The following is a 27,581-nucleotide window of genomic DNA, read 5'->3' on the forward strand; positions in this document are numbered from 1 at the left end:
TTAGGACCAAAAGGACAAACAATAGCTAACGACGTATATCAAATGGACATTCTCCAAAGCCACCCGTTCCTTGCAAGCCACATGTTTATTCACTGCATGTTCTGAAGCATACAATCCCAGTGTTATGAGTATATCCACTTTGATTCTCACTGAAAGGAATCTCAAAAGTTTCACATTAGTGGACAGACCAATTATTGTCACCATGCTGCAGTGAGGTATGGTGGGAATAAAACCACTGATACTGAGCTTTCATCAGCATTCACTTTGACCTAAACTTGCTCTGCAACATTCATTTCTTCTAAGCTTAGGGGGCGCTCAGGATCATTGAGTGAACCAATAAGATCAAAGATCTCTCACTCATCTATCTGTTCTGCAGGTCCTCGTCCTGTTCATGGACGGTGAGCGGCCTTTCACCTTTGCAGATGAGCGAGTTGGCATTTACCAGTTGATTCCCCCAGTCATGCTGCCCGTCCCTTCAGCTGAAGTTGATATTCACACCAAATTTCAGTAATTCAGTGCATTTCAAGGATAAATTTCATTTTCAGTAATATTTGTTAGTTAAATATTTCTCAAAAAAGAAAAACACTCAACTGAAAGATGCTTAATAATTGAACTATAAGTGATTACAGAATTATAGAACTAAATAAGTATGTTTGATTAATCAAAACATTCAATAAAACCAGCTATGGAGATTAAAATCCAGTATCAATACAGAACAACATTAAATCCAAATATCACTAATGTACGTAGTAGTCCAATATTAACTGAGCAATAATTGGATTCTCATCTCTACCATGCATCATTAAGATGTATAGGCACTTAACTGACTGTATGAACTTAGAAATATTTGATTACATCATTTTCTCCATTGCTAATTGTGGAACTGTTTTAGAAATATTTGAACTTGACTTGCATTAAAAATACATTTTTCAAATTGACATGTAACGCACACATGCCCCTTTGGCATGTGTGCGCCTTACATGTCTTTAAAAAAATTATTGGGGTGCAGCAGAGGGGGTCTTAGGCCCCCAGCACCCTGGGGTTTGCATTTCCCAAAACTGCACATTCCAGTTAGGAATTCACAATTTGGGAAATGCAACAAATTCGCAAATATGGGCCTACAGGCCCATAAGTGCGAATGGGGCCGGTATCGCAATTTGATATTAGGTAATAGCATTTGCGATTTTTAAGAAATCGCTATTACCGAATCGCAAATATGATACATACCGTTTTGCGACTCAGAAATAGCGATTTCTTAAAGATCGCTATTACCGAATCGCAAAAGGGTTTTTTGATACATCTGGCCCTAAAAGTCTACTTACACATTAGGAATCAAGCTACCCCTTAAATTGCACTTTGGCCGTATCTTTGCCCTTGACCATGAGCAGGGCTCTGCAACCTTTTGGCAAGATCTGTGCTATATAGATGTCATTTACATATATACTTGTTGTATGGTATTAGTATACACAGAAAGGGAATCTTACACTACAGATCAGAAAGGCACTCAGGCAAATAAAGTAATATTTAATTGATAGCGGTTTTCTAGAGTATGAATGGTATGCTTTAGCGACCTTTTTTGACATGACTGGCAGTTCTTTGAAACAATAATTAAATTTCTCGTCCATCATGATAAATTGTAAATGTTTACTGATAATTCACTTCAAACAAATCATTGGGGCCCTCCCTCAGAATTTTTCACAATTGTTTTATAAAAATGGCAATGTTTAAATATGTCTAGACCTATTTAAACATTGCAGTTAGGTACTGTTACCTTTTTAAAAATGCAATAACAAGCTTCTGCTTAAAACAAAGGCATGTTATCTATAAAATGCTTCTTTTGGCCAGTGTCTGGCGCCCCCCCTGGGATCACTTGAGGCCCCCCTAGGGTGGCCTGCCCCCCAGTTTGAAGACCTCTGATTTAAAGGCTCTTGATAATATACTTATAAAAGTCATCTGTTGCGAGTCAATTCTGATCTTTGCAAAGGGTGGAAGATTTCAAGTTAATTGTGCAAACTTGTAAAGCATTGTTCCAATTCATTCACAGGACATGTATGCTCCAGAAACCTCTGTATATTTTCTTGTTCTTCCATTATATGATAACCCTCATCAGAAAAGACCTTTTGTAATTTATTTAGAATTAGTTGGATAGAAGACTATTTTGAAACCCAGATGGATGAAAGTTTGTTGGATATAATTATTACAACCTGAGGATTTACTGAAAATAGTGGTGTATGTCATCTTTCTATTAACTGAGACTAGTAGTGTCTTCAATAAAGTAATTAATTTTGTAGATGTGGTTTGTTAAGAGCCTGTTCTCACTCAAAATGTTACATAATAGATTAGTAAATAAAAGACTGTCTTAGATACCATAGAAGGGACAGCAATCGTTAAGTATTATTTTTTTCACAAAATTGAAAATATTTATACTTACATACCAGTATGTAGTAATTGCAAATTACAAATTGTATTAGCTGGTACTGGTTCTTGCTGTAAAAGAACCCATTTGTTAGGCTCATGTATTTAATGAGGCTTTTTCAGTTGAAATTGTCTATGGTACTATTTAAATTATTAATTCTGTCTACTTCATGTGATTGTATATGCACTGTATTATTTTGTATTGTTGTACCTTGAATTGCTCTAGATGTAAATGCACATTACAAGCAAAATCAAAATACACATTATACACATTGTTGGGAATAGAAGTAAATAAACTCATAATTTCAAATGCATGGATGAATATGATAACATTATCAAATCAAAGTTCAATTTAGTTAAGTTTGTCTGAGAAAATCTCATTTATACTGCATATGGGTTGGAAAAGATCTTACAATTGACTGAAGGCAATAATTAAGATAGATCATTCGCTGTTGAAATAACATATAGGTATTGCCCAGAAGTGGCTGGATTCTCATAAAAAAGCTCTTGTTTTGGTTGCAATCCATCCACTGTGTCCTGTATCTTCAAATAATTTCCAATCATTTTTAAGTATTTCTCTGTTGGACTATGATCCAGTATAATGTAGGTATTTTTATCCCTTAATTAGTTATCAGCTTCTTCTATGGAGTGAGGAATGATCCTCAATCAATTACACTCTTCCATTCAGTTGGTCTGAAAATTAACACCCTCATTACGAGTTTGGCGGTCCCACCACGGGACCGCCAAACCCGAGGGGAGGATGCCACCGCCATGGCGTCCCCCCGAGCGTATTACAATGTTCCCACCGGGCTGACCGGCTGGAACATTGCAATACACGTTCCTGCCGGTCAGTCCGGTGGGAACAGTGTTACGAGATACCACTTGGCTCCTTTAAAAGAGCTGAGCGCTATCACACAGCGCAGAGTGGGCCAACCAGCACCCTCAGAATGTGCACTGTCTGCAAAACACACAGTATGCTTTCCTATGGTGCTGGGCAGGGGGGGGGGGCAAGACTTGTTCTTTGCTAGCTTTTCATGGTGGGGAAACGGCCATGAAAGGACTGGAAGAGAATGAGGTTGTAATCTGCCAGGCACCGTCAGCCCATCTGGAACAATACTGGGTGGGGGGGTGGGGGGTTCCGCCCACCAGAGTTGTAATTGGGTGGTCAGACTGCCCAGAGTGCGGGGGGTCCAACTGTCAGCATGAGTTTGGGAGTCCTCGGACAGCCACACTCATAAATAGGCCCTAAATTCTTATTAGCATTCAATCTTATAATGTTTCTCATAGTGTAAATGTGTTTTTTTATGAATCTTATATGGTGATATAAATATATTTTTTAGAACTATCTTCTCAAGTTAATCCAAGAACGTATTAGATACTGGCCTGTTAAAGATACTTTTTGAATAAAAATCCTTTTGGATGACATCTCCTATAAATCTGTTTTTTTGTAAGTCCGAGTAGAATAAATACAATCATCATTTTGCATGCATTTTAAAACATTGCTTTTTGTGCCAAATGTGCAGTAGAAACTGTTAGAGTAAAGTAATCATATTTATGCAAACCTTATTTTTGTTTGCTGATTATTCATAGTATGAAATATTTACTACTAGATTTTCCTGGTTAGTTGTAATCTGGTTTCATGGCCTCCTGTGACACTTTCTGATTTTTGTTTTAATGTGGTGTCCTGTTTTAAAGAAATAACAGCATGCATGCAAGTATTTTCTCTTTCAGTATAAAATGATGTTGGAACATTTTTGTCACTCAATCCAGTTAATTATTTCTTCCTGTATAATGCATTGTAGTTTCTTGAAAAATGATCTGCACTAATAAAACATAAAGGACGGCTTTTATTAATTTTTATAATTATACCCAAATATTTTGATGACCAGTAAAATTGCCTTGGAATTCAACAAGTATGCTTGTACTTTGTACCAAATTGTATTAATAATAATATTTTTAGAACATCCTCCTTTATGGACAACATTCTCTAAGATCAGAGTGATTTGACTCACTTTGTCTGTATGCCACACAGCCCACAACTGATCTTCTCTTTAAAGCCTTACCCAGTGTTCTTCAATTTACCTTATCCATATTTTAAGCTGCAGAGTCATCGGCTTTGCTCTACTGGACAGTGTAAATATGGGAGTTACCACTGTTCTTGCTGCAGGGGAAAGAGACATTGATTTTCAATGCCGTTTTCAGAATTACAAAGTCACGGTTGAACCACCATGGAACACCAGGTGGAAACTAACGGTATAAAAGGAGTCACTCACCTCCAGGAAGCCATACACGTCCGGAGCCACCTAGGAACCACAACTAGACATCATCCCACTGCTCCTGCTCGCAGAAAGACAATGGAATCATCACCAACAAGGATGATAACAACCGTAACTACACACACTCACCTGTTACAGTTGTCAATTGTAATAAATTGTACATACATAGGGAGGTGGGTGCGAGGGCTGCATTCACACGTAACAGAACAGTGACACACACACTCACATACTGAATCAAGGACACCCACCCATACACAGCATGCACACTGCAGCCAGCACACACACACACACCACATGTCTATACCACACAGTTACGCATGGCAACACAGCACAGGCCCAGGCTCACAGATTAACATACAACAAACAAACTTGTTACAACAACTACACAAATATAAAAACATGTCACACATTCACAACCAACACTGGCCAGTGACGCGACACACATACAACACAGTGTAGGTGAGGGGAGGGGCCTGGGTGCTGGCAGAGGGGTAGGGGAGGCCTTGAAGGTGGAAGGCATGATCTTGGGGAGGGTAACAGATCTTTTGGGGTATCACAGGAGGGGGGAAGAGTAGGGAAAAGGTGAAGCTCACAAAGGAAAACTTTCTTAGACACAAGGAGACGGTCATCAGAAGGGGGTTTGGGTGTGGATGATGAGGGAGTGGTTGTTTGACGTTTATGTGTGGATGTCTTTGGGTGTGTGTTTGTGGGTGGTATGCTTGTGGGTGTCTGCTGGGTGGGTGAGTGAGGGCGTTTATGTGTCTTGGGCTGAGGGGGGTGGAGGTGCTGGGAGATACCATGGTGGGTGGGTCTGTTGGGGTGGTGACTGCAGGTATGGTGGCTGTGCTGCATGTAGGCATGTCAGTAGTTCTGGTGTCTGTGGGTGTGGTGACTGGGGTGGATGTTTGAGGGTCTGCTGAGGTGCTGTCTGAGGGTGTGGTGTCTGGATCAGTGAATGTTGGTGTGGTGCCTGCTGGTGTTGTGTATGTGATGCTGGGAGTGGTAGGGGTGTGAGGGCAGGTCATGATTGTTGCTGTGTCTGCAGGTGGATGTTGTTTGTGTGCATGCTGGTGGTGTGTCCTGTGGTGCTTATGATTATGTGTGCTTCCCTTGTCTGTTGAGGTGGATGCATGCAAGTCTGTTTTTGTGCTTTGGCTGGGTCAGGAAAGAGGGGATTCGGACCGGGAAGAGGAAGTTGGAGAGGGGACGGTAGATAAGGGGTCCTCTCCATGTTCCCAATGGCAAATAGACCTGTTGAAGAGGTGCAACAGACAGTTGTAATGCAACATGTGGTATCAAACTTTGACAGGTAAATATGGTTTGAGCCATGTACAGAAAGGCTTTGCTTGATCCCCTGATATGACAGTGACACGACATCTGCTTTCAAATCTGAATAACAGCTAAATGGGATCCAGACAATTCCTTTATCATACACCTTGCTACGGGATGTCAGAGTATCTTGGTATTTGGATGTCTGTTCATAGACTCATATCTTGGCAGCTGTGTAGCTTTATATTTTTCATGTTACCTCCCAGTTAGCAGTAGTCCAGTATTTAGTCAACAGACGGGCTGCACGGTGTAATGTGGAAACTGACTTGTCCATCAAATTAGGAGTAACCATTCTACCTGGCCATATGTATCAGGTTACACCAAGTACAGCACACCGCCTATATGTCTGTTCCCCCCAGGTGAGTATATTTCAATAGGTGATGGGAGGTTAAAGGGGCAATTTAGCAGAGGTCATAGCTGTTGATGTGTGTTGGTGGTATTGTACTGGCAGATGCCCATAGCATTGCTGTCCTTGCCATAGACTGTACAATTGTGAAGGATTCAGGTGGGTTTAGTCGATTGTTTAGTTAACATGCAAGGCAAACCAGAACACTGTACTTGTGGTACACTTTTCTGGTTTTCTTAATGGTGGAACAGTGCCTGCTGGGAGTTGAAGTGCTGTCAGTCCCTGTACTATCCACACCATACACAAACACTGTGCCCCCAGGTGAGTTTAGTTGACATGTGGGATGCCACACAGGGGTATTCAGACAGTTGGACACAGGGGTGGGGAGTGGGTTGGGTGTTAAGATATCAAAAGGTGATCAGTGATCATGCAAAACAAAATTTTTGGGTGATATCATAGGTGTTGTGACTTACCCGACTCCACTCCTCCTGGTATTCCTGTCAAGCCTTCAGGATGCAGGATGATCAAGACCTTCTCCTCCCATAATGTGAACATTGGGGGAGTAGGTGGGGGACCACCACCAGTCTTGCTGACCTCCAGCTGGTGCCTGGCGGCCATGGAATGCACCTTCCCCCTGAGGTCATTTCACGACTTCCTGATGTTCTCCCTTGTTTGTCTATAGCTGCCTACAGAATTCACCCTGTCGACTATTCTTTGCCACATCTCCATTTTCCTGGCAACAGTAGTCTGCTGGACTTGGGCTCCAAATAGGTGTGGCTCTACTCTGATGATTTCATCCACCATGACCCTCAACTTGTCATCAGTGTTTTTGCGGGGACATGGTGGTGCTGGACGACACAGAAAAATAATATAAACGGATGATGAGGTGCAGGAGCTGTGAGTGGGTGATGGTTGGTGCCTGATGTTTAGGGTACTCATTTGTGTGTTGGGTATGTTGTGCAGGTGTGGGATGAGTGGTATTTGAAGTGTGGAAGGGTGCCTAATCTATGGTTTGTAATTTCTATATGCAATCTCTATCTTGCGGTGTGTGGCTTTCTGGTTGCAAAGGATTGTGGGATGTGAAAGGGTATGTTTTACAGTGCAGTTTGTAGGTGTGTCGGGTGTGTGGATGTGTGTCAGGTATGTGGAATTCAAACTATCCAGTGTAATGTTGTGTATTAGTGTGGTGACCGACGAACACTGCCGTTTGCACAGCCATTGGTTTTCATCTATGGAAGAACCGCTACTGTGATTTATGAGTCGTAATAGATTTGGTGACTTGTTTGATGGAGTGGCAGTGCTGGTGGTTGGACTGCCTCTTTCTCGCCTTCCGGAGTCCTGGCGGTGTCGGTATTTTAGCTGTCTTTAGGCAGGCTTGGCTGTGTAACTCGTAATACGGCAGTCTGAATGACCACTAACATGGTAGCCTTTTCGCACCCACCACCGTGGTGGTCTTGCAGTCAGACCACCAAACTCATAATGAGGCCCTAAGTATCTCTGATTTGGTAATGTTTTGACAAGGCTTCTCTCTCTACCAACCTGCAACTTCTCTCAAAGCTTAATAACAGAATTTTCACAAAATTATCTCTTCCTCAGGATCTGTACTCCAAAGATCCCCTAGACACTCCCTTTAATTCTCTAAACCTCTCTCACCAATTTCTCTGGGAATACACCTCATGTTTATAGGTTGGTGATCAATATTTAAATAGTGAAATCTATGAAGAATTGTAAAAATAGACTACATATTAAATGATCAAATACACTACTTCTGACAAATAAGCAGCATTCTGACATTTGCCTGGGAGGACTTAAAACTGTAGATTTTTTTCATGATTTATTCAGTAGTATAGAACATTTTTTTCCTTAACTTCCCATGTTCCCTGGACAGAGATGCTCATTTCTTGCTATTAGGGAATGTGTAATATTCATTTTCACAAAATTCATACGAAATGGAAGATGTGTATGTTGTGCCTGTTTCTCAGGAACAAGTATGTTATGGGCTTGGGAAATACTCTGAAAAGCAGATGAGGAGTTTGAATCTCTGATTTATTTTAATATAAGGGGTATATTTATAATCCCCTTGTGCCACCCTGCACCGCATTAGCGGAATTTGTTTTAACGCAAATGTTGCCCAACAAGGCCAAAATCCTCACTCCACATTTACAAAGTGGTGCAATGCATGCATTGCACCACTTGGTAACACTTTGCGCTACATTATGCCTGCCAAAAGCAGCACTCCCCCATTGGGGGAGGGGGGGTGAAAAAATGGTGCAAGGATATCTAAGAGATTTCCTTGCATCATTTTTATGGTACTTTTAACGCCTAAAAGGGGGCTTCCATTATTTATAATTGGCTCCTCTGTACTCTGCAGGATTAGAGCCAATGGTTTGACGCTACTACTGCAGAGTACATCAATAGCATCATGAAAAATGACACTATTACCCCCTCCCCTGCGCCATGGTGCGCCGTATTTTAAATACGGTGCACACAGTGGCGGTAGGGAGGGCGGTAAAGGGCATATTCAAGAAAAGTGATGCTGCACACAGTGCAGCACCACTTTTCTTAAGTATGCCCCTAAATATCTCAAATATTGTTAATTTGACATGTTGGATAGTAATGACTTTTAAATATTTGCTAAGCAAAGTTCCTTTTGATTCATGATGTATGTTCCTGAAACAGAAGCTTAATTGTCTACTTTAGTGAAGAAATGTGTATTTCAAAGCAATGGCAGCACTTGCAATCTGATCTATTTCCTGAAATGCGGAAATTCTTACAATCCCAGCAGATGGGGATCAGTCCTTATGACACCATAGTATGTCATTCCTGAAAAGACAAGACATCATAGGTGTTCTAACACTTTCCACCTGATCACTTTATACTTTTAATTTAAACTTATGGCTTTTCCTTCCCAGAACTTCAAATATCTATTCATCTTTAGACTGAAGATGTAGGACTTGGTCCAGAAAACGTTAAAGTTATAACCAGGAACAGAGTTTTGCTCTTAGCTCCTTCAGAAAAGTATAAACTCTAAGAATATGCTTTTCCTAAATACACTGCGAACTTTACAGTAAAATTCCAGTCATTCTTGATGTTCTCTCTTGTTAGGGTCCCCATCAGCTCTGGACAGTATTTGTATTATGCCCTCTCTAGAATGATATATGAATATTTTCAAAAAACAAGATTCTCTTTCTGTTTTAGCAAGAGAAAACCGCACTCTGTCGTTGTGCCAAAAATACCTTAACTTTTAATACATTAGTCTCACCAGACCTTGTTCACACCTGTGAACAAGGTCTGGTGAGACCGAAACGCGTCAGGGGATTCCTGTTTGTTTGTTTATGATCTCACTAATGTATTAAAAGTTAAGGTATTTTTGGGACAACGACAGAGTGCGGTTTTCTCTTGCTAAAACAGAAAGAGAATCTTGTTTTTTGAAAATATGGTTGTCCTGCCTCAAACCAGCACCACCGGAGAATTAAGTGCGCCGTAACACGCAGATCAGGACATCTTTTCTTTCAATGATATATGAATATGTGTGAATATAGCCCTGTCTTATGTACTTAAATATGTGCATTATACATCTATTTATGAACAAGACATTTGATTTTGTCTCTGAGGAAGCAGAGAATGGAGCTCCATGGGGCTGCTCATGGGGCAGCTCAGAGGACCTTGCCCTTGCTCAGTCCATATGGGGGTGGAAAAAAGGGAAGATCTCCTCTCGAAATTACTCTTGATAGAAATGAGTCCCCGCCCTGAAGGGCAGTATGGACCCTAAGGTCCAAGGATGGCATTAAGCCAGGTCAATGCCAAAGGATGGTAGATTCTCCATGGACATGCATGTCAGTGCCCCTTATCACCAGGATAACAGAGATAAATTACCATAGCCCAGCTCAGATCATACTTTCCAGGACCACGCAGACAGCTTGTGGTTTCTGGATTGGAACTTTAGGCAAAGCCCAGATTTAGTTGAACACCAGGGGACTCAAAACAAAAGTACCCCACACCTGCATGCATGGCCTTGTTGCTACATCACTACTTACTGTGCTTTTGCAAGAGTAGCTGTAGGCAGTGGCGGTTCACGGGAGGGAAAAGGGGCGGGGTGGTGCAGCGCATGGCGGGGGAACAGAACAAAAAAAATAATTTAAGAAAACAAAATCTTACCTTTTTGCGCCGTGCCTCGCAGCTTCCTTCCGCTTCTCGACTGGACTGCAGGCACAGGCTCCCAGCCTGCCCTGCGTCCAATTTTAGCACTGCTTTCATGCTGCTTGCATGGAACGCCCAGCCAGGGCACTCGGTAACAGAGTGGAAGTCTCTCCTTGCTGTCTCCAACCCAGTGCGCATGTGTGTTTGGCCGGCCCGAGACGGCCGGCCAAACATACATGTGCACTCAGAGGAAGTGCTGTGAACTCCCCTTCTTCCCCGTCACAGCCCCATGGCCCGCTACTTTTACTATAAAACTATAACAAACATAGGGCCATATTTATACTTTTTGACGCAAAACTGCGCTAACGCCAAAAAATGGGGCAAGTCAGGCTGAGGCAAATTTTTCGCCTCAACCCGATTTGCGCCATTTTTTTCGACTCCCAACCCCCATTGAAATGACTCCTGTCTTAGCAAAGACAGGAGTCATGCCCCCTTGCCCAATTGCCATGCCCAGGGGACTTATGTCCCCTGGGCATTGTCATTGGGCATAGTGGCATGTAGGGGGGCACAAATCAGGCCCCCCTATGCCACAAAAAAAATATAAAAAAATACTTACCTGAACTTACCTTAAGTTCCCTGGGATGGGTGCCTCCGTCCTTGGGTGTCCTCCTCCTGGGGTGGGCAAGGGTGGCAGGGGGTGTCCCTGGGGGCATGGGAGGGCACCTCTGGGCTCCTTCCGAGCCCACAGGTCCCTTAACGCCTGCCTTGTCCAGGCGCTAAAAAACTGCGCAAAAGCGGCTGGACGTCATTTTTTTTTACCCGCCCACTCCCGGGCGTGAATTTTGCCCGGGAGTGTAAATACGGCGCACATGCCTCTGAGTCACTTTTTTAGAAGGGAACGCCTACCTTGCATATCATTAACGCAAAGTAGGTGTCCACGCTAAAATATGACGCAAACTCCATGGACTTTGGCGTCTAACGCCAAAGTATAAATATGGAGTTAGTTTTGCGTCAGAATTGCGTAAAAAAAACGACGCAATTCCGGCGCAAACAGAGTATAAATACGCCCCATAGTTTATTATCGTTTTCTAGTAAAAGTTTTGCAGCTGCTGCTGCTGGTGGAGGGGGTGGCGACGCTCCTCCGCCATAGCGGAGGAGCCGCCCCTGGCTGTAGGACAGTTCTCCAGACAGGAGGAAAAACCTGATCTTGTTGTGATGATTCATTTCAGTAGCATTTCCTCATTTATCATTTGTGCATATGAGTTCCACGAAGGTCAAAATGAGAAGTATCAAAAGTTTATCTTCCCTGTGTGAGTGAGCATCTGTCTGTTTACCTGAATTTATGGAGAGTTGTACTGTAAATAAGTTTAAGCTGCTTATGCCCTGCTGTGAATGTGTAAATAAACCTACAAATTGTAACACACAGACAATATGGTGGGCACTTACATTAAAGGGCTACTTCCGATGTGCTCTGTATGTAATACATGCTAATATATCATCTAGTCGGATCTGATGGCAGTTATTTTGATGACCGAAAATACACACTGGTGTGCACAACATTAATATTGTGTCAAAATAACTGACAGAAATACTGGCAAAAAAGGCTTGTGATAACAAGAATATTGCAGCACAAAATACTGTAAGCGCAAGAATATCCTTTTTATGTGCTTATTATTATTTTTTTAAATTGAAAATAATATAAACTTTGATTTTTTATGTTTCATGATTTTGTGTATTTTTAGATACTAATATATTATTGCTAGTCGTCTGTAATTATTTTTAAATACTTGTTTTATTGTTTTGGTAAAAAAAATTAAAACTTGTTTTTTATTTTATTGTTATTTTTTAATTATTAGCAGGTTGTTGGGTTGGTATGGGTGTAGGATGAGAAGATCTATTATTATATGTTAACTTTTAATGGATTTTGTTTATATGCTGTTAAATTTAATTGGTTGTTAGATTAATTAATATTTATGTCAATAATTTGATTGTTAAATGATTTAATTAATATTTTTAAAATTTGTGGTAGTTCCTGTCCATGTATATCTCTGTATGTTCGCATCCAATATTTCCTGACATTGGCCTATTATCTTATTAAAACTTAGTGGACCTTGTGTCTCAGTGCCATTCCATAATGATATTGCTCTATATATGACTTTGGCCTCGGAATGCCATTTATCATGGGCAAATACTGATCCTGTGATACTAAGAACTGGCCTGCCTGCGCAATCAGGGGGCAGAGGTTTAGTTAAATAGTTACTACATTCAGATGATGGGTAAGACCTTTCAAAAATACCTTGATGTAATACCCCTTTTTCCCAATCTGGGTGAGACCTTTTTTGCCCTGCTTTCTTCATTTTTGATATCTCTTCCATTATCTCTTGTTTTCCTGTCAGGACTTGTAGGACTTCTGGGGTGGTGTCAAATCTAGTTGTGTTAACTAGTGCAGTAACAGGACTAACGTGAGTTGGTTTTAGCTGTGCTCTCATTCTGCATAAAAATAGGTGCAGGAGACAATGTGTAATGTTTGGGGATACCTCTTTTGAGAGATGCAATCTATCTACTCCAGCAGCATGGGGGATGAGAGAGCATACATAACAACTGGTGTTGGATGTGGATGTGCCTATACTATGCATGTGTTGGTACCACATATTATCAAACAAAGCAGTATGGAGAGGGTGATGGTCAATATCATTATCAACAGTTCTACGCATGCATGTAATAATTAATAAAGGATCAAAAAAATAAAAATATCCAAGGGCTAAAAACATCAATATCAGTGCACCGAGGAGGAAAAACAAACATAAAATACATAACTGGAAAGAAGAATTGTCCAATATCGGAGCTTTAGAGGGAGGCTTTACTCCGGTTGCTTCTCCTGTTCTCCCCCCTCTTTTTCCTGCTCGGTGTCCAAAGGGATGGATGGCATGGTCGGGGCCAGGCGGATGTCTTGGAGGTGGTACCATGGTTTGTGGCCTTGGACTTTCACTGCTGTAGTCATGCTGTCTGTCACTGGGAAGGGTCCATTGAATTTGCAGTCCTTCCATTTTCTGACAAAATTCCGAATATATACTAAAGTTCCCAAAGTAATGATATTTGTTGATCCTTTACAGGAGATGTGTGGGCACGCTTCTTGGCTGCACGTGTAACCTGTTTAGAGAAGAACTTTGCAACTTTGGTTAGCTCAGACATGTATTCATTCATTCATTTCAGTTTGTACAACTTCAGGTGCGCTCTCAGTCTCCAACTTATGTCTAGTTGATGGCACAAATGTGCTCATTGTTCTACCTGTCACTATTTGATGAGGAGTCAAATGGTGATCTGATCCTGGGGTATTTCTCAAAGCAAAGAAGGCTAAAGGGAGGCAGTATAACCATTTCTTATTCAATGTCACACATAGTTTAATTATTTTGTTCTTGAGGAGGCCATAAAGGCGCTCCACAATTCCATTGCTTTGCAGATGATAAGCTGAGGACAATTTATGTGTTATTCCTAACAAGGTGGTGAGGTGAGAAAATATATTATTGACGAAGTAGGTGCCATTGTCGAATCTGATCCCCTCAGGGACACCCCACCGCGGTAATACCTCACGGATCAAAAAATTAGCAGCAGACTTGGCATCACAGTGAACACAAGGTCCTGCTTCAATCTACCTTGAGAATGGGCAGACTACAACTATAAGATAGCGATAATGATTGCATCTGTCAATCATATCAATGTAATCAATGTGCAGTTCCTTAAAGGGACCTTGTGGGCGAGGTATTGTGGAAGCTATTACCTCAGAGGTGGGACTTGGTGAATACTGCTGGCACACTGTGCAGGTGTGCATGTACATTGTAATCATCTCATGTAAGTTAGGGGCAAACCAATCCTGACGTATTTGGAGGGACATATTGTCTCTAGCAGTATGTGAAGGAAAATGTAGCTGGTTTAGAGCTATCAGTAGCAATGCTTGGGGCATGACAGGCTTCCCTGTTGACATTTGTCTGTATATTAAATCTGTTCCTGTCAGTGTGCATCCTCTGGCTTCCCACAACTGTTTCTCATGCTCTGGGGCCTTTTCTTGTATCTCTCTTATATGCAGATGAGCTGTCTCTGTGTAATGTCTGGATGCATTCAAAGGGTCGGAAGGTGTCAATGTTTTACTAGCTAACAAAACTGTGGTATGTGTGTCACTAAGAGGGCGTGTTGCTGCAACTTTGGCTGCCCAATCAGCCAGAGCATTTCCACAGGACACAAAATCCTGACCATTAATGTGGGCTGCGCATTTCTCTACTTCAACTGCATGTGGCAGTGTTAAAGCTTGTATCAAGTCCTCTAAAAGGGGGCGGTGCATGACAGGGCTTCCATCTGACTTGAGAAATCCCCGTCTGTTCCACCGCATAATGCTGGAATGCACTGTCGTAGTGACATAGGCTGAAAAAGAGTATACTGTGATTGTTTCTCCTTTCTCTTTTTTGAGGGCTGCCACTAAAGCTACTAATTCAGCAGCCTGGGCTGAATATTGAGATGGCAAAGTTATCTGTTCAGCCACCTGCAGTGTGTCTGAAGAGTTGTGCTGCATCGCTCTGACCACTGCAGCACCTGTATGTCTTACCCCTGTGTCCTGATCTATTGTGGAAGACCCATCCACAAAATATACAACACTACCTGGAATGGGGTCTTCTGTTGCTTTGCTACACTCACCTGAAATATATGTGGCACAATCATGGGCATCATCGTCAATGTCTGAAATGGGGTGTGCAAAGAAGGTAGCAGGATTGACTATGTGGCATTTAAACACCTTCAAGGATGGTAATGATAATATTATCTCATAGCCTGATACTCTGTGTGTTGTTAATGTTGTTTTAGCTTTCTGAATTATTGCAAACACAGCATGTTCAGCATACAGTGTCAGAGGGGCACCCATGGCAATGGGGGCACTTTTCTTTACTGCAAAGGCTGCTGTGGCTAGTGCTTGTTCACAAGGGTAATGGCTTTTCATGACAGAATCAAGTAGGCCACTAAAATATGCAATTGGTTTGTGGCCTAAAGGATACTTTTGGGTGAGGACAGCCGTCATCACCTGGCCATTACAGTGGCAAAAAAGAAAAAACTCTTTGCTGTAGTCTGGTGTTCCTAACACTGGTGCATTTGTTACCTCTGTTTTTAGCTTACTGAAGGTTTGTTCCATCTCCGTAGTCCATGTTATCCTGTCTTTCTGTGTTTTCGCCTGTTTGATAGATGCAAGCAGTGGGGATATTAAAGTACTTTAGTCAAAAACCCACTGTCTGACATAATTACATAAGCCTAAGAACTTCTGCATTCCTTTCACAGTCTCAGGCTCTGTCATCTGCCGAATGGATTCCGCTCTCCCGGGCATAATTCGGTGACCTGATACTGACAGTAGTTGCCCCAAGTATTGAACTTCTTCCTGGCAGTACTGTAATTTTTCCCTGTCTACCTTGTAACCTCTTTGAACAAGGGTGCACAACAGGGACACAGTGTCCTTTCTACACTGCGTCTCTGCTGGACTACAGATCAGTAGGTCATCGACATACTGCAACACTGTCCTGTCACATTGAAAATTGGTGAGGTCATTCTTGACCGTCCTTTTAGACACTAGGGGACTCACAGTACCCTTGGGGTAATTGGGAATGAAGGGACTGTGAACCACAATAGGAAAATGCAGTCAAATAGTGACTGTCTTGGTGCAGGGGAATGCTGAAAAATGCATTCTTCAAGTCTATGACTGAAAAGTATTTAGCATCTTGGGGTATGTTGGTTAGGATGATGGAAGGGTCAGGTACTACAGGGAATTCTGGTATCACTATGTCATTAGGGGGAGCAGGTCTTGAATCATGTGCCACAAATTTCCCTTGGCCTTCCTTATAGGGTAAATTGGGGTGTTGCGGGGGGATACACCTGGGTATATGACTCCCTGTTCCACCAATGCCTGTATACCAGGTGCAATGCCCTCCTCTGCTTCTTTGGATAGAGGGTATTGTCCCACTCTTGGTAGTATTGCTCCTTCCTTCAAAGTTATTCTGAATGGTACTGCTGTGCGGACGAGGCCTACATCATAAGGGCCTTTTGTTCACAAGCTGGAGGGTACCTGCGCAAGGTCATTATCTTTGATAGGACACTGGAGACATTTATTGGTATCACAGGCTTTGTCTCCAGTGTGGTGCGTAGAGGTACACTGTTTTGAAAAACAATCTCTGTCTTTCTAAGGTCATCAGCAAACAAATGGTCATCTGATATGTCGCCCACCTACATGTTGGGATCATAAAAGATGACACATACCCACATCGCACCAGTGTGGTCACTTGCCATCAGTGTCCCATAGGTGGGGGACACTTCTAGAGCCTCTATTTCCAGAATGAGGTATTTGTCTAATATTTTAAAATAGGGGCCCTGTCGTCTAAAGAGAAAGCTCTTGGGTAACTCAACTAGCTTCACTGTCAGTTCCGGTGTACACTGCTCTAGTAAAAGCTAAAATGCCTACAGATCTGGCTCTAACTTGGTTACCATCTGGGGGGGGTAACTATTGTCATGATGCGTGTACTAGATACTCCAGGTGTTGAACAGATCATAGTCCCATCCTCTTCAAAGTGAATAGTCATGTTTAATTTTGCCATGAGATCACATCCTAGCAGATTAGCTGGTGCACTTGGGGAGAATAAGAAACATCCATCAACATATCTTCCCCCTATTTCCATCTCCACAGGTTTAGTGAATGGAACCCTCATTACAGCCCTGGAGAACCCCTGTGTGTCCATTGATAAATTTGACAATGGCAGTCCCCTCTCACGGATACAGGACCTAGTGGCCCCAGTGTCAATGAGAAAGGTGTACTCTTTGTCATTTATGGCTACCATCACAGTGGGTTCCTCGTCTGGCCTGTGGGTTACCGATAAGACTGGACACATGAGACTTCTCCTTGGGCACCTTCATTGGGCATATCCTCCCATGTAGTTTTGCTGGAATGGGTTTCCTCCCATGACAGTTACCCCTCCTTGTAAGTTCTGGTGCTGCAAGGTGGGCTGCACTGTCTGCTGTGGCCGATACTGTATTTGGGACACTGATTGCTGTAACTGCTGAGAATGTATCTGTGGTTGAGGCTGCAGTTGTATTTGGGGCTGTGGGAGCTATATCACTTGGGGACTCGTGGCAGGTTGTGTTACAATGCCACCAGGAGGTGCCATTTGTTGTCCATAATTTGCCCTTGTCTGGTTGCTAAGTTCATCTTCCTTTTTAAACCTACAGTCTCTAATTAAATGTCCTGCCATCTTGCAATAGTGGCATGTCTGTCCACGCTGGAATGTGTTTACTCTATTTCCCCCAAACCTTCCTCGCCCTCCTCTTCCATTATTCCTGGTATTGCTTCTCTGGGCATAATGGTAGGGTTGCATTGGGGTGCCTGAAGGAGGCACTCCCAGGGACAGTGCAGCTAACTGGGTGGTGTTTTCTTAGACAGTTTTTGCTGGACCAATTTAGCTGCTGCTTTCTCTATTTTATCTTTCTCACTCTTTTCCTTTTCTTGTCACTTCTTACAAAAATGTATTATGTGTGCTTGTATCTCTATCCATGGTTTGGTCTCTAAGGCCACTATATTATCTAATTCATCCTGCACTTCAGCTGGCAGACTCTTTTTCACTATGTTGTAAAATAGTATTGCATTCTGTCCAGTTACATCCCAACTCTCCCCCACTTCCTGTGTCCATTTTTCCTTCATTCTGCTAAGGAATTGGGCTGGGTCCTCATTTGGCTGCATTGTTTGAGCCATAAGGGATCCAATGTCTGGCCTGTCTGGATACATTTTTCTCAGTTGTTTCCAAACAATTCCCCTTACTCTATTAAAGGGTGCCCCATCACATTTTTGGTTGGTCAATGTCACATCCTTTACTCCTGCCTTTGTGAACAGTAGGTCTGTCTCATCTCCTATAAGGGAATTTAGTAAACTCTTAGGTCCATATTTATACTTTTTGACGTACAACGGCGCCAACGCAGTTGTGTGTCAAAAATTTCACCACCGGCTAACGCCATTCCAACGCACCATGTGGGCGCCTTATTTATGGAATGACGTTAGCCGGTGCTGCGGACTGGTCTGAGTAAAACAAAATGACTCCCAACAGGCTACCCCGGTGTATGGGAAAATGGGGGTTGTGCGTAAAAAAATGGTGCAAATCAGGTCTGAGGCTAAAATCAGGCCTCAAACCGGACTTGCGCCATTTTTTTGACGCACAATCCCCATTGACATGACTCCTGTCTTAGCAAAGACAGGAGTCATGCCCCCTTGCCCAATGGCCATGCCCAGGGGACTTATGTTCCCTGGGCATGGCCATTGGGCATAGTGACATGTAGGGGGGCCCAAATCAGGCCCCCCTATGCCACTTAAAAAAACGAAAAAAAATACGTACCTGAACTTACCTCTACTTCCCTGGGTTGGGTCCCCCCATCCATGGGTGTCCTCCAGGGGTGGGTGAGGGTGGCAGGGGGTGTCCCTGGGGGCAGGGGAGGGCACCTCTGGACTCCTTCCGAGCCCACAGATACCTTAACGCCTGCCCTGACCCAGGCGTTAAAAAACGTCGCGCATCAGGCTGTGCGCCGTTTTTTAAGGCCCACCCCCTCCTGTGCGTCAAATGACACTGGGGGATAAATAAGGCGCACAGGCCTTAAAGTAATTTTTTGGAAGGGAACGCCTACCTTGCATATCATTAACGCAAGGCAGTTTCCCGCTTCCAAAAAATGACGCACATGATGGAATTTAGACGTCCGCGGGGTCGGGCGCCAAAGTATAAATATGGGGCAAGGTTTGCGCCGAATTTGCGTCAAAATGTTTGACGCACATTCGGCGCAAACAGAGTATAAATATGCCCCTTAATGTCCCCTATTGCAAGAGTAATCCCTGCAGTATGTTTTTCCAGAGCTGCTATCCATTTTCCAGCACCCTCAGCAAGTTGTGGCAACTGTTTTTAAGATTTTCTTTGTCCATCTGGGGCCATGGTATATACTGAGGCGCCCCTGGGCCCTTGAATATCAAGGGCAGCTGTGACAGGACTGTAGTCCTATTGCCAGTAGGGTGACGAGAGTCATACTTACGAGCATATTTCTGTCACACTCTTAGACTTTTCTGCATATAGGGATAATCCCAGTAAGGATCCCCTGTGCCCTGAAAAATGCACATTTCTGCATTAGCCATGTCTTGGGGTTCAAAGGAACCCTCTCGCGGCCATGGTGTCATCTGTGATGACAATCCTTCTGTCCAACCTGCTAGGTTGTCAGTAAAAGGGACAACATTATACCAACTATTTTCATACTGAGCTACTATTTCATTGGCCGTCAAATTATTGCCAGGGCATGCAGGGAATGCATGTGCCATGTCTTTCCTCAGTGTCATTTTTCCTGCCATATCAAATGTTCCCTTTCTCTCATATGGGCGTGCATGCGCCACATCAAATACTAATCTCTATAATTCTCTTGGCTTCTTTTGTAAAGTCTGTCCTGTCTTAATGTTTTCTTCTCCCTCACAGGCATATTGTGACTGTTTCTTGTTATGGTCCTCAAGAAGGGACATTCTTTTAACATGTTCAGTGATGTCATCTAATGCCCCCTCTGATCCTTTGTAGGATTTTTCTAAATCCAGATCTTCTTCACCTAAGCTGCTATGTGTGGAGACTGTGTCCTCTAGTCCTTCTTGTTCAATCATTTGTGGCCCAGTGAGGGCCCTTGACTGCCTCAAGGGCCCTTCCTCCTTTTCCCAAGTCGCTCTTTGGTCTACCCGTCCATTTTCCTGCACTGTGACCCCCTTGCCTACACTATTCTCCTCTGCTCCTGGGTGCATAAACCTCCAGCACTCTGTGGGAGGACTTTCTGGTGTATAAGCTAACCTTCTTGTCTCATTTTTAATGTTGGTACTTGGTTTTTGCAAAACACCTTCTTTTTTCTAGCCCAATCCATTCTCTGTGCCTCTCTTGACCCCTCAGTAGGTACACCTTCATTTTTCCTAGTGGGGGACATCTCGCCCTCTAAATGAAGTGTAAATGTGGCATCTACTGTCCCTATGTATTTAGTACTGTCCCGACCTCACATTTCCCGTGGTGTACTGGCCATTTGAGGACATGGAGATGGGTGGACATATTCTTTATGTTCAGAAAAAGATTCTAATGGTGGGCTATACTCGGGGTCTGTATATCCCGCAGCAGGGGGATGTGAAGAGGTGGGTAATGTGTGGGGTACCAGGTTGCATTGTATACATGCCCTGTACCTTTGCACTGCCTAACCTTAATTGCACGTCTTGATAGGGGGGTGGAGGAGCCGAAGGGAGGGTTTGAGGCTTTGTATTTGACTCATTCATATTTGTTTCACAAAAGACCCTCCTTAGGTCTAGTGTGATCTTCCTTTTCTCTAGTTTATTTCCCTTGAATTTACTCTGTAGGTGGGTGCCCATGTGTTGTATTATCAAATGTGCCCTCTTTGGGCCAAGCATGTGCAAGTTTTAATGTTGCTTTGTGCCATTCCTTACAGTATTTTCCTATCCTGTCCTTGTCTCCTGAGAACACTTTAACCATGTGTTCTAAAGGAGACCCCATGTCTGTTTAGTGAACTTAATCCTGTATACTATATGGCTTACACTCTAAATGGACTTCTATTTACTTCCTGGGGTATTTCACATAAACTGTTTCTAGGCTGTGAAGGTGAACATCAGATATATATATATCCCTAATCTCTGAAAGACTTTGTTCATTTATATATATATTAGGTAGGTGCATTTATGTGTGGCCTAAGTAATTTGTTTGCCTGACACAACAAACAATAATGTTATTGTGATATATATATATATATATATATATATATATATATACACATGTTTATAAGTTACTCATATCCTAAATTCCACACTGGGAGGTCCCTAATAAATGCATACAGTATGAGGTCTAATACTAAATATGAGTCTGTTGTTATTGCAGGGAATTACGTAACTGTTGCCCATGGTTCCACTGAAAAACTGCAGTGACTTCAATATATTCACTTTCTTGCCACAGGGTGGCACCAGTGTCACACATGAAAAATTAAACAGAATATTTTAGAGGCCTTCAAGGGGGTGCCTCACTCTTGGAAAGAAAACTGCAACAGGTTTTGTAGGTTTCAAAACAAACTCTTTTATTCTAACTATGCGTAGGTCCTGTTCACATCTATCTGAAAGGTAGTTAAATATATTTGTATGTATAGTAGCTGATAATTCTCCTTCTATTTGTATACCCTCAAGATATTTGTATATGTCCCAGTCTATACTGTTTGATAATTCTTCTTGCCTCTAATCTTGAGGCTCTATAGTTTCATAATGGGGATAATAGTTAGTAGTTTCAGTACTTGTTATGGGGTTCATGAGGCTACTACACTACACTTAACTTGGAGTACAATGTCCTTATATTAGTTCTTTGAATAATTATTTATAATTGTCTAACGGGCATTTCTCTTATATCAATGTAGGTTGTTTTAAGGCCTAGAAGTGATATACTATAAATACCTAGACATTCATAACTTTTGACTTAAAAATAAATGATTCTATGGTATTGATATTACTGGTCTACTAAGGTCAGTTCTGTTGCAGAGGGCGATAACCTGACCATTATAAAAATGAATAATTAATTCAGGAATGTGGAATTAATTAGTTTACTTTGTTGGGACATTTGCTCAATCCAGTCAATTACTTTACTTTTGAGTATCCTGTTATAACTTAACCTTCATGAGAATAGGAGGTCTGATACTTATTCCTAAATGATACACTAAATAACATAAACTTATATATTGACATTATTATGTGGCCACATTTCTATCTATACATGCATATACATACACAGTAATTCTTCATTTCATACTAGGGCAAACAAAATACTACTGGTCACTTCCCTCCGGATTCATAGAGGGGACAACTTTTCACTATTTGCAACTACAAATTGTGACTTCCAGACTTAAGGTCTGGGTTAGGTTGACTTGAGTGTTCTTTAGAACATACACTGATTGCTCAGCCCCAAGTCCAACACTACTCTTGACCACTTTTGACTTACTCAGTCAAGCTCCCTGTATCTTCCGGACTTACCACCGGGATCTCTTAATATTTTATCAACTCATACGCAATTTTGCATGCAAACACCAAAATGATATACATTACAGTGTCAAAATTGTAAATGTCTTTATAAAATAGAAAGGAACAGACCTCGTACTGTGTTCACCTTAACTGCTAAACACCTGAGTCCCATCCATCCCCACGAGATCAGAGATTTTTACTTAAATGTTGGCATCTCCCTTACCTCTTTAAAAAGTGTGCAAATCACCTCGTGGAGACAGGCAGGCCCCCAGTCCAGCAGCTGGTGAGATCAAAGTAGAGCTCCTGGCTTAGCTGGCCAATATGTTAGAGGGAAATCTGTTAATAAAATAAGACAGATCAATTTGACACAATAATATCGTTTTAATTGATTTTCAGCTGGGAGCAACAGGCAGTCTCAACATAGAGGCCATGACTGAAGTTCAAAGTTCTAGTTCACAAGCTGTGGTATTTATACTGTAAAAACCACAAAAAACTATGCCGACAAGTTCAGCATTGACATAAGCAAGAACAAGCAGTACAGATAAGATAATAGGGGAGAGGTACCTCTTGACAAGAGCACATGCATGATTATTGGTCACCTCATGGGTGGGTAAGTAACATTGACGTCATTCTGCATCTCTATCTTTTCTGCACAACAAGTGATTATATATTACATGATGCTCACGGTAGCCCTGCCTTGTGCTAATGCTTATCTGACCCTTACACAGTTCCCCTCACCAAGATATGAATGACTTGTGGTTTTCAGGACCCTTGTGCTAAGGCAGGATACACCCTTTTGTTCCACCCTGTGCGTGCTAAGTGAACATTTTGAAAGCGACAGTTGGTGCAACTTTAAAGAAAAACTCTCATTCTAATGTGGCTTGGGCCTCTTGTGTGTTTCAGCACAGCTAACTCAACAATGCAGCATGTGTATAAGTTTCCTAAGTAATAAGTGTTTGTTTGTCCTAAATATGACCTGCCTTTTCTATTAAACCCACAGTCTGTCTTTTTTTAGCATGTCATGTATTAAGCCTTTCACTACTTACATTAGTTTACAACTATCCCTAGCCTAAAATCTTTGTATTGGCATTTGGGAACTTATGTTTGTATGTATGTGAGGTATGTGATGTGTTCCTATTCTTCCTACATCATTTGAAAAACTTATCTTAGTCCTTCAAGCAAAAATTTGAGGGTCATTTAAAGTTTGGCAGAACTGTGCATCTGCCATGTACGATATCTGTACAATGTCGGGAATCGTCATGTGTCGGTCTCTTCCCATCACCAACACCATGGTCTGCAACCATTACCCATCACCTGATGCAACGGTGCATCACAAGTGGAAGCAATGATGGTGGCCTGTGGCTGCCACAAGTGGTAGGGGCGGTGCTGTGCTTTCAACTCCAGTGTACTGCGCAATTAGGAGGACAATGTGGCAACACAAAACTGTGCCCTAATATGCACATGATACAAAGAAACGTGCAGGTGTAATCTCCCAAGATTTGGCAGCCATTTTAGATCTCGGGGTGGGGTCGGCCTATAAATAGGAGCCACACCAGAAACACACTGCCAGTTTCTCAGAAATCTGTGTGGTGAGAGCCGATCCACAGCGAGAAACAACTATTGTGATTCATGTAGGAAGAGTTTCAAGTTTGAGGATTGGAGAGCTGGCGATCACACTTTGGGAAGCTCTGAAAGTCTGGGAGTATTTAAAAAGAGTTGTCTTCGAGGAGTCTAGAGTGAGAAGTTGACTTGTTCTTGTATGCTACAAGACTAAGGGCCTCATTATGAGTTTGTCAGTTCGTGCACCTCCATGGCTGCGGTGGTCCGACCGCCATTGCCTTGGCACCACCGTATTACGATGCTAGTGGGCCCATACAGCAAAGACCTCTGCGGTCTCACCGGCACTGCCAGGCAAGGCCGACCACAGCAGTGACAAGGCCACTGGACACATTATGATGTTGTACACCGGCAACATGACTGTGGCTGTCTAACCACCATGTCCCAGCAGGTGGAAACAGAGAGTATAAAGGAAGCAACTCACCTGCAGGTAGCCTTACACTTCCTGTGCCTCCATGGAGCCCAGCACACACATCCTGCCGCTGCTGTTGCTCATCGAACGAGCCCAAAATCTGTGCCGCTGTGGATGCAACTGATGATAAGAACACACACCCACCTTTGTCATCAAGCTCAACAACAGGTCGTTGTGCCATCATCCACATGACATGGGCAGTCACGTTACGGGCACCAAGTACACCTGTCCTTGTGTCCCATTCACAAAGAATGACACATTCACAGCCATTAAACGCCCCCTTTGGACAGGTCAGTGGCACTGCACCACCACACTCCACAAAAACACACGTCTGCTGATCTTAGGCACAGGGACAGTGAAGTGTTCAGAACATTGTGTCACACAACAGCAGCACCACAGCAGCATCACACATAATTCAAATGACACCCTCACATTGCACACATGCCATGGACTATCATTAGATGGAAGACATATATGTATGGATGTATCATGGAACACAAATATCCCTCCCATGAAACAGCCCAGCAATGGACCCAAACATCACCCACAACACAATGAAAGGTCAATGGGATGCGCAATATTTTGAAAGACAAAATCCAAAGCTCACAATGCAAACAATATCTGCACAATAGGAATGGGGGCATCAGAAACACTCATAGAATGATGCTGGCCTGGACATAGTAAACTTTTGCACATGCCCCTAAAACAACATTTGCACAGGAACTGACCCTTCATGTATTTCAGGGACAAGCAATAGTAGAGCCAAGTGACATGCCTATCTGCATAATGTGTAAGTGCGAGTCAAGAAAACACATACAACAGCAACAGCATGGCCATATATCTAGATGAAGTAGCTGCAAGGTACACACATCAATATGGACACATGCTCAGTCGCATGCAAAGGAAGCTAGCACAATCACAACTGAACACCCTCCATGTATGGACAAACAAAACGCTACCTTCCGCACATGAGACAGATGAACAATCCATATTAGGTAGACAAGACTCACACTATACATGCTGACATTGGCCAACACAAGATGAACTACTTACCATACCAAACAGAACACAATGCAATGACAACTTGATTGGAATAACAAACACATATCAATACAGTGTACATCTACATTTGTCTTGGGTGACACCAGCACTGCCCACAAAGTCAGATATTGCAAACAACAGCAAATGGATCAGCAGTCCAGTTGAAACACACAGAACTGTAGGCATACAACACAAGTTACTAAGGAACAGCATAAAGGTAGAAAAGTAATGGCAGGAGAATAATTGTGTACCCAACAAAACAACAACTTGGGTTTATTGAAGTCAAATGCTTAAGAGCAAAGGCCATTGGCCATTCCACATCAGTTCATGCACATTACCGTGTCCACACTTGACTCCATTCACAGCCAGGGAACCTCTTCAGGAAAAGGCATCAAGTGGGCAGGCAGGCACCTCAGGAATCGTCCTTGGGTGGAGTGAGGTCAGATTTAGGATGGGTTTGGGAGGGGGACTTTTTCTTCAGAGGGGTGGGTTTCTGTTTTTGGGGGGGAGGGGGTACTGGTGCTTACGGGGGCAGGTGTGACAGGAGAGGATTCAGATGTGGAAGGGATGGGTTGGGTTTGGGTAGGGGCCTCTGGTTTGGGAGGGGGTTTGGAGGGAACAGGGAAAGGGCAAACTCAAAAAGGAGACTCTCCTTGGGAAAATGGGTAAGATCATCAGAAAGGGTTGGGGATTTGGAGGCTGAGGGAGTGGCGTGTGTGTGGGTATAGATGCCTTAGGTGTGTACTTGTGTTTGGGTGGTGTCTGTTGCATGTGTGAGTGTGGGTGTTTGCGTGTCTGGAGGGTCTTGGAGGTACAGGTGCTGGGTGATGTGGGAGTGGTGGATGTGTGTGTCTGTTTAGATTTTGAGGATTTAATTTAATTTTATTTATCTTTAATAGATACATATTTGTTTTAAATATTGTTCTATAAGTTTTATTTTATTTTTTATTTAAAATTAAATGTTTTCTTAAAAATGTTTAGGAGTTGGAATAGGAAACCTTATCCCTCCGAAGTACACCGCTTTCCCCTCTTTTGCTTATGTTAAAGGTGGAATAGTTCATTTTACCCCATTAAAGATTACATTACCATAGAGTGGCCAGAATCAATATTCATGTAGTGGGATAGCGCTTAGATGGTAGGCAATATGAAGTTTTACAGAACTTTGTTCTGATTTGCCACAAATATAATATTTTGCTCTAACCATGATGATTTTGCAGAAACTGTATGTAAACATCACATTTTGGGGGTGAGCCAGAGCTGTCCTGCGATGCTACTAGGGATGTTTTCTATGTTCATATTGATTTTGCTGCTCACTTGGGACTTACATTTTTTATGATTTGCACATTATTCTGCATTGCTCTATTTACTGAGAGCCTTCATGTAATTCATTCTTTATGCTTCTGCACCTTATAACTTCTGTACCACACCTTTTGAATTTTCATAATAAATCATTTAAAATGTCTTCTCATGCTCTAGAACTCAATTATTAAGGGCCTGATTATGGTGTTGGCAGGATGGGGACCGCAGTCGCTTTTCGGCGGTCTGACCACCCTATTCCTTGGTGGGCCTACCACCCAATTATGTACAGACTGTCAACGTGACGAGAAGACTGCTGTAGTCCCACCACCTCCGCAGATACTCCTGCCCCTGCAGTGGGACAGCCAGAGGCGGCTCTTGGAGGGACTTACTACCCAGCTTACTGCAGTGGAAATCATGAACTGCCCTTCTGCCGAGGTTTTCTTGGCGGGTACGTCGCCATGCGCGATTCGGTGGAAAGGCACTAAATGAAGGGAAAACTCACCGTAAGCTGGCCCGAGTGTCTCCAACGTTTTGGGATACCTTCACAGTGCGTGCGGTGTCCATTCCAGGTGACAGGGCGTGCATTGTTGCCCGTTCGATGGGGCCACACTGTCACTGCATGCAGTGCCCATA

The 27,581-nt window shown here is 42.7% G+C and overlaps 1 pseudogene; it reads right to left on the reverse strand.

Moving 5' to 3' along the window:
* Positions 1–27,533, reverse strand: LOC138259805 (cytosolic iron-sulfur assembly component 2B pseudogene; annotated as a pseudogene).
* Between the last annotated feature and the right edge of the window lie 48 nt (positions 27,534–27,581).

This window comes from Pleurodeles waltl, chromosome 9, assembly GCF_031143425.1.
Source record: "Pleurodeles waltl isolate 20211129_DDA chromosome 9, aPleWal1.hap1.20221129, whole genome shotgun sequence".
Taxonomy (NCBI): Eukaryota; Metazoa; Chordata; class Amphibia; order Caudata; family Salamandridae; genus Pleurodeles; species Pleurodeles waltl.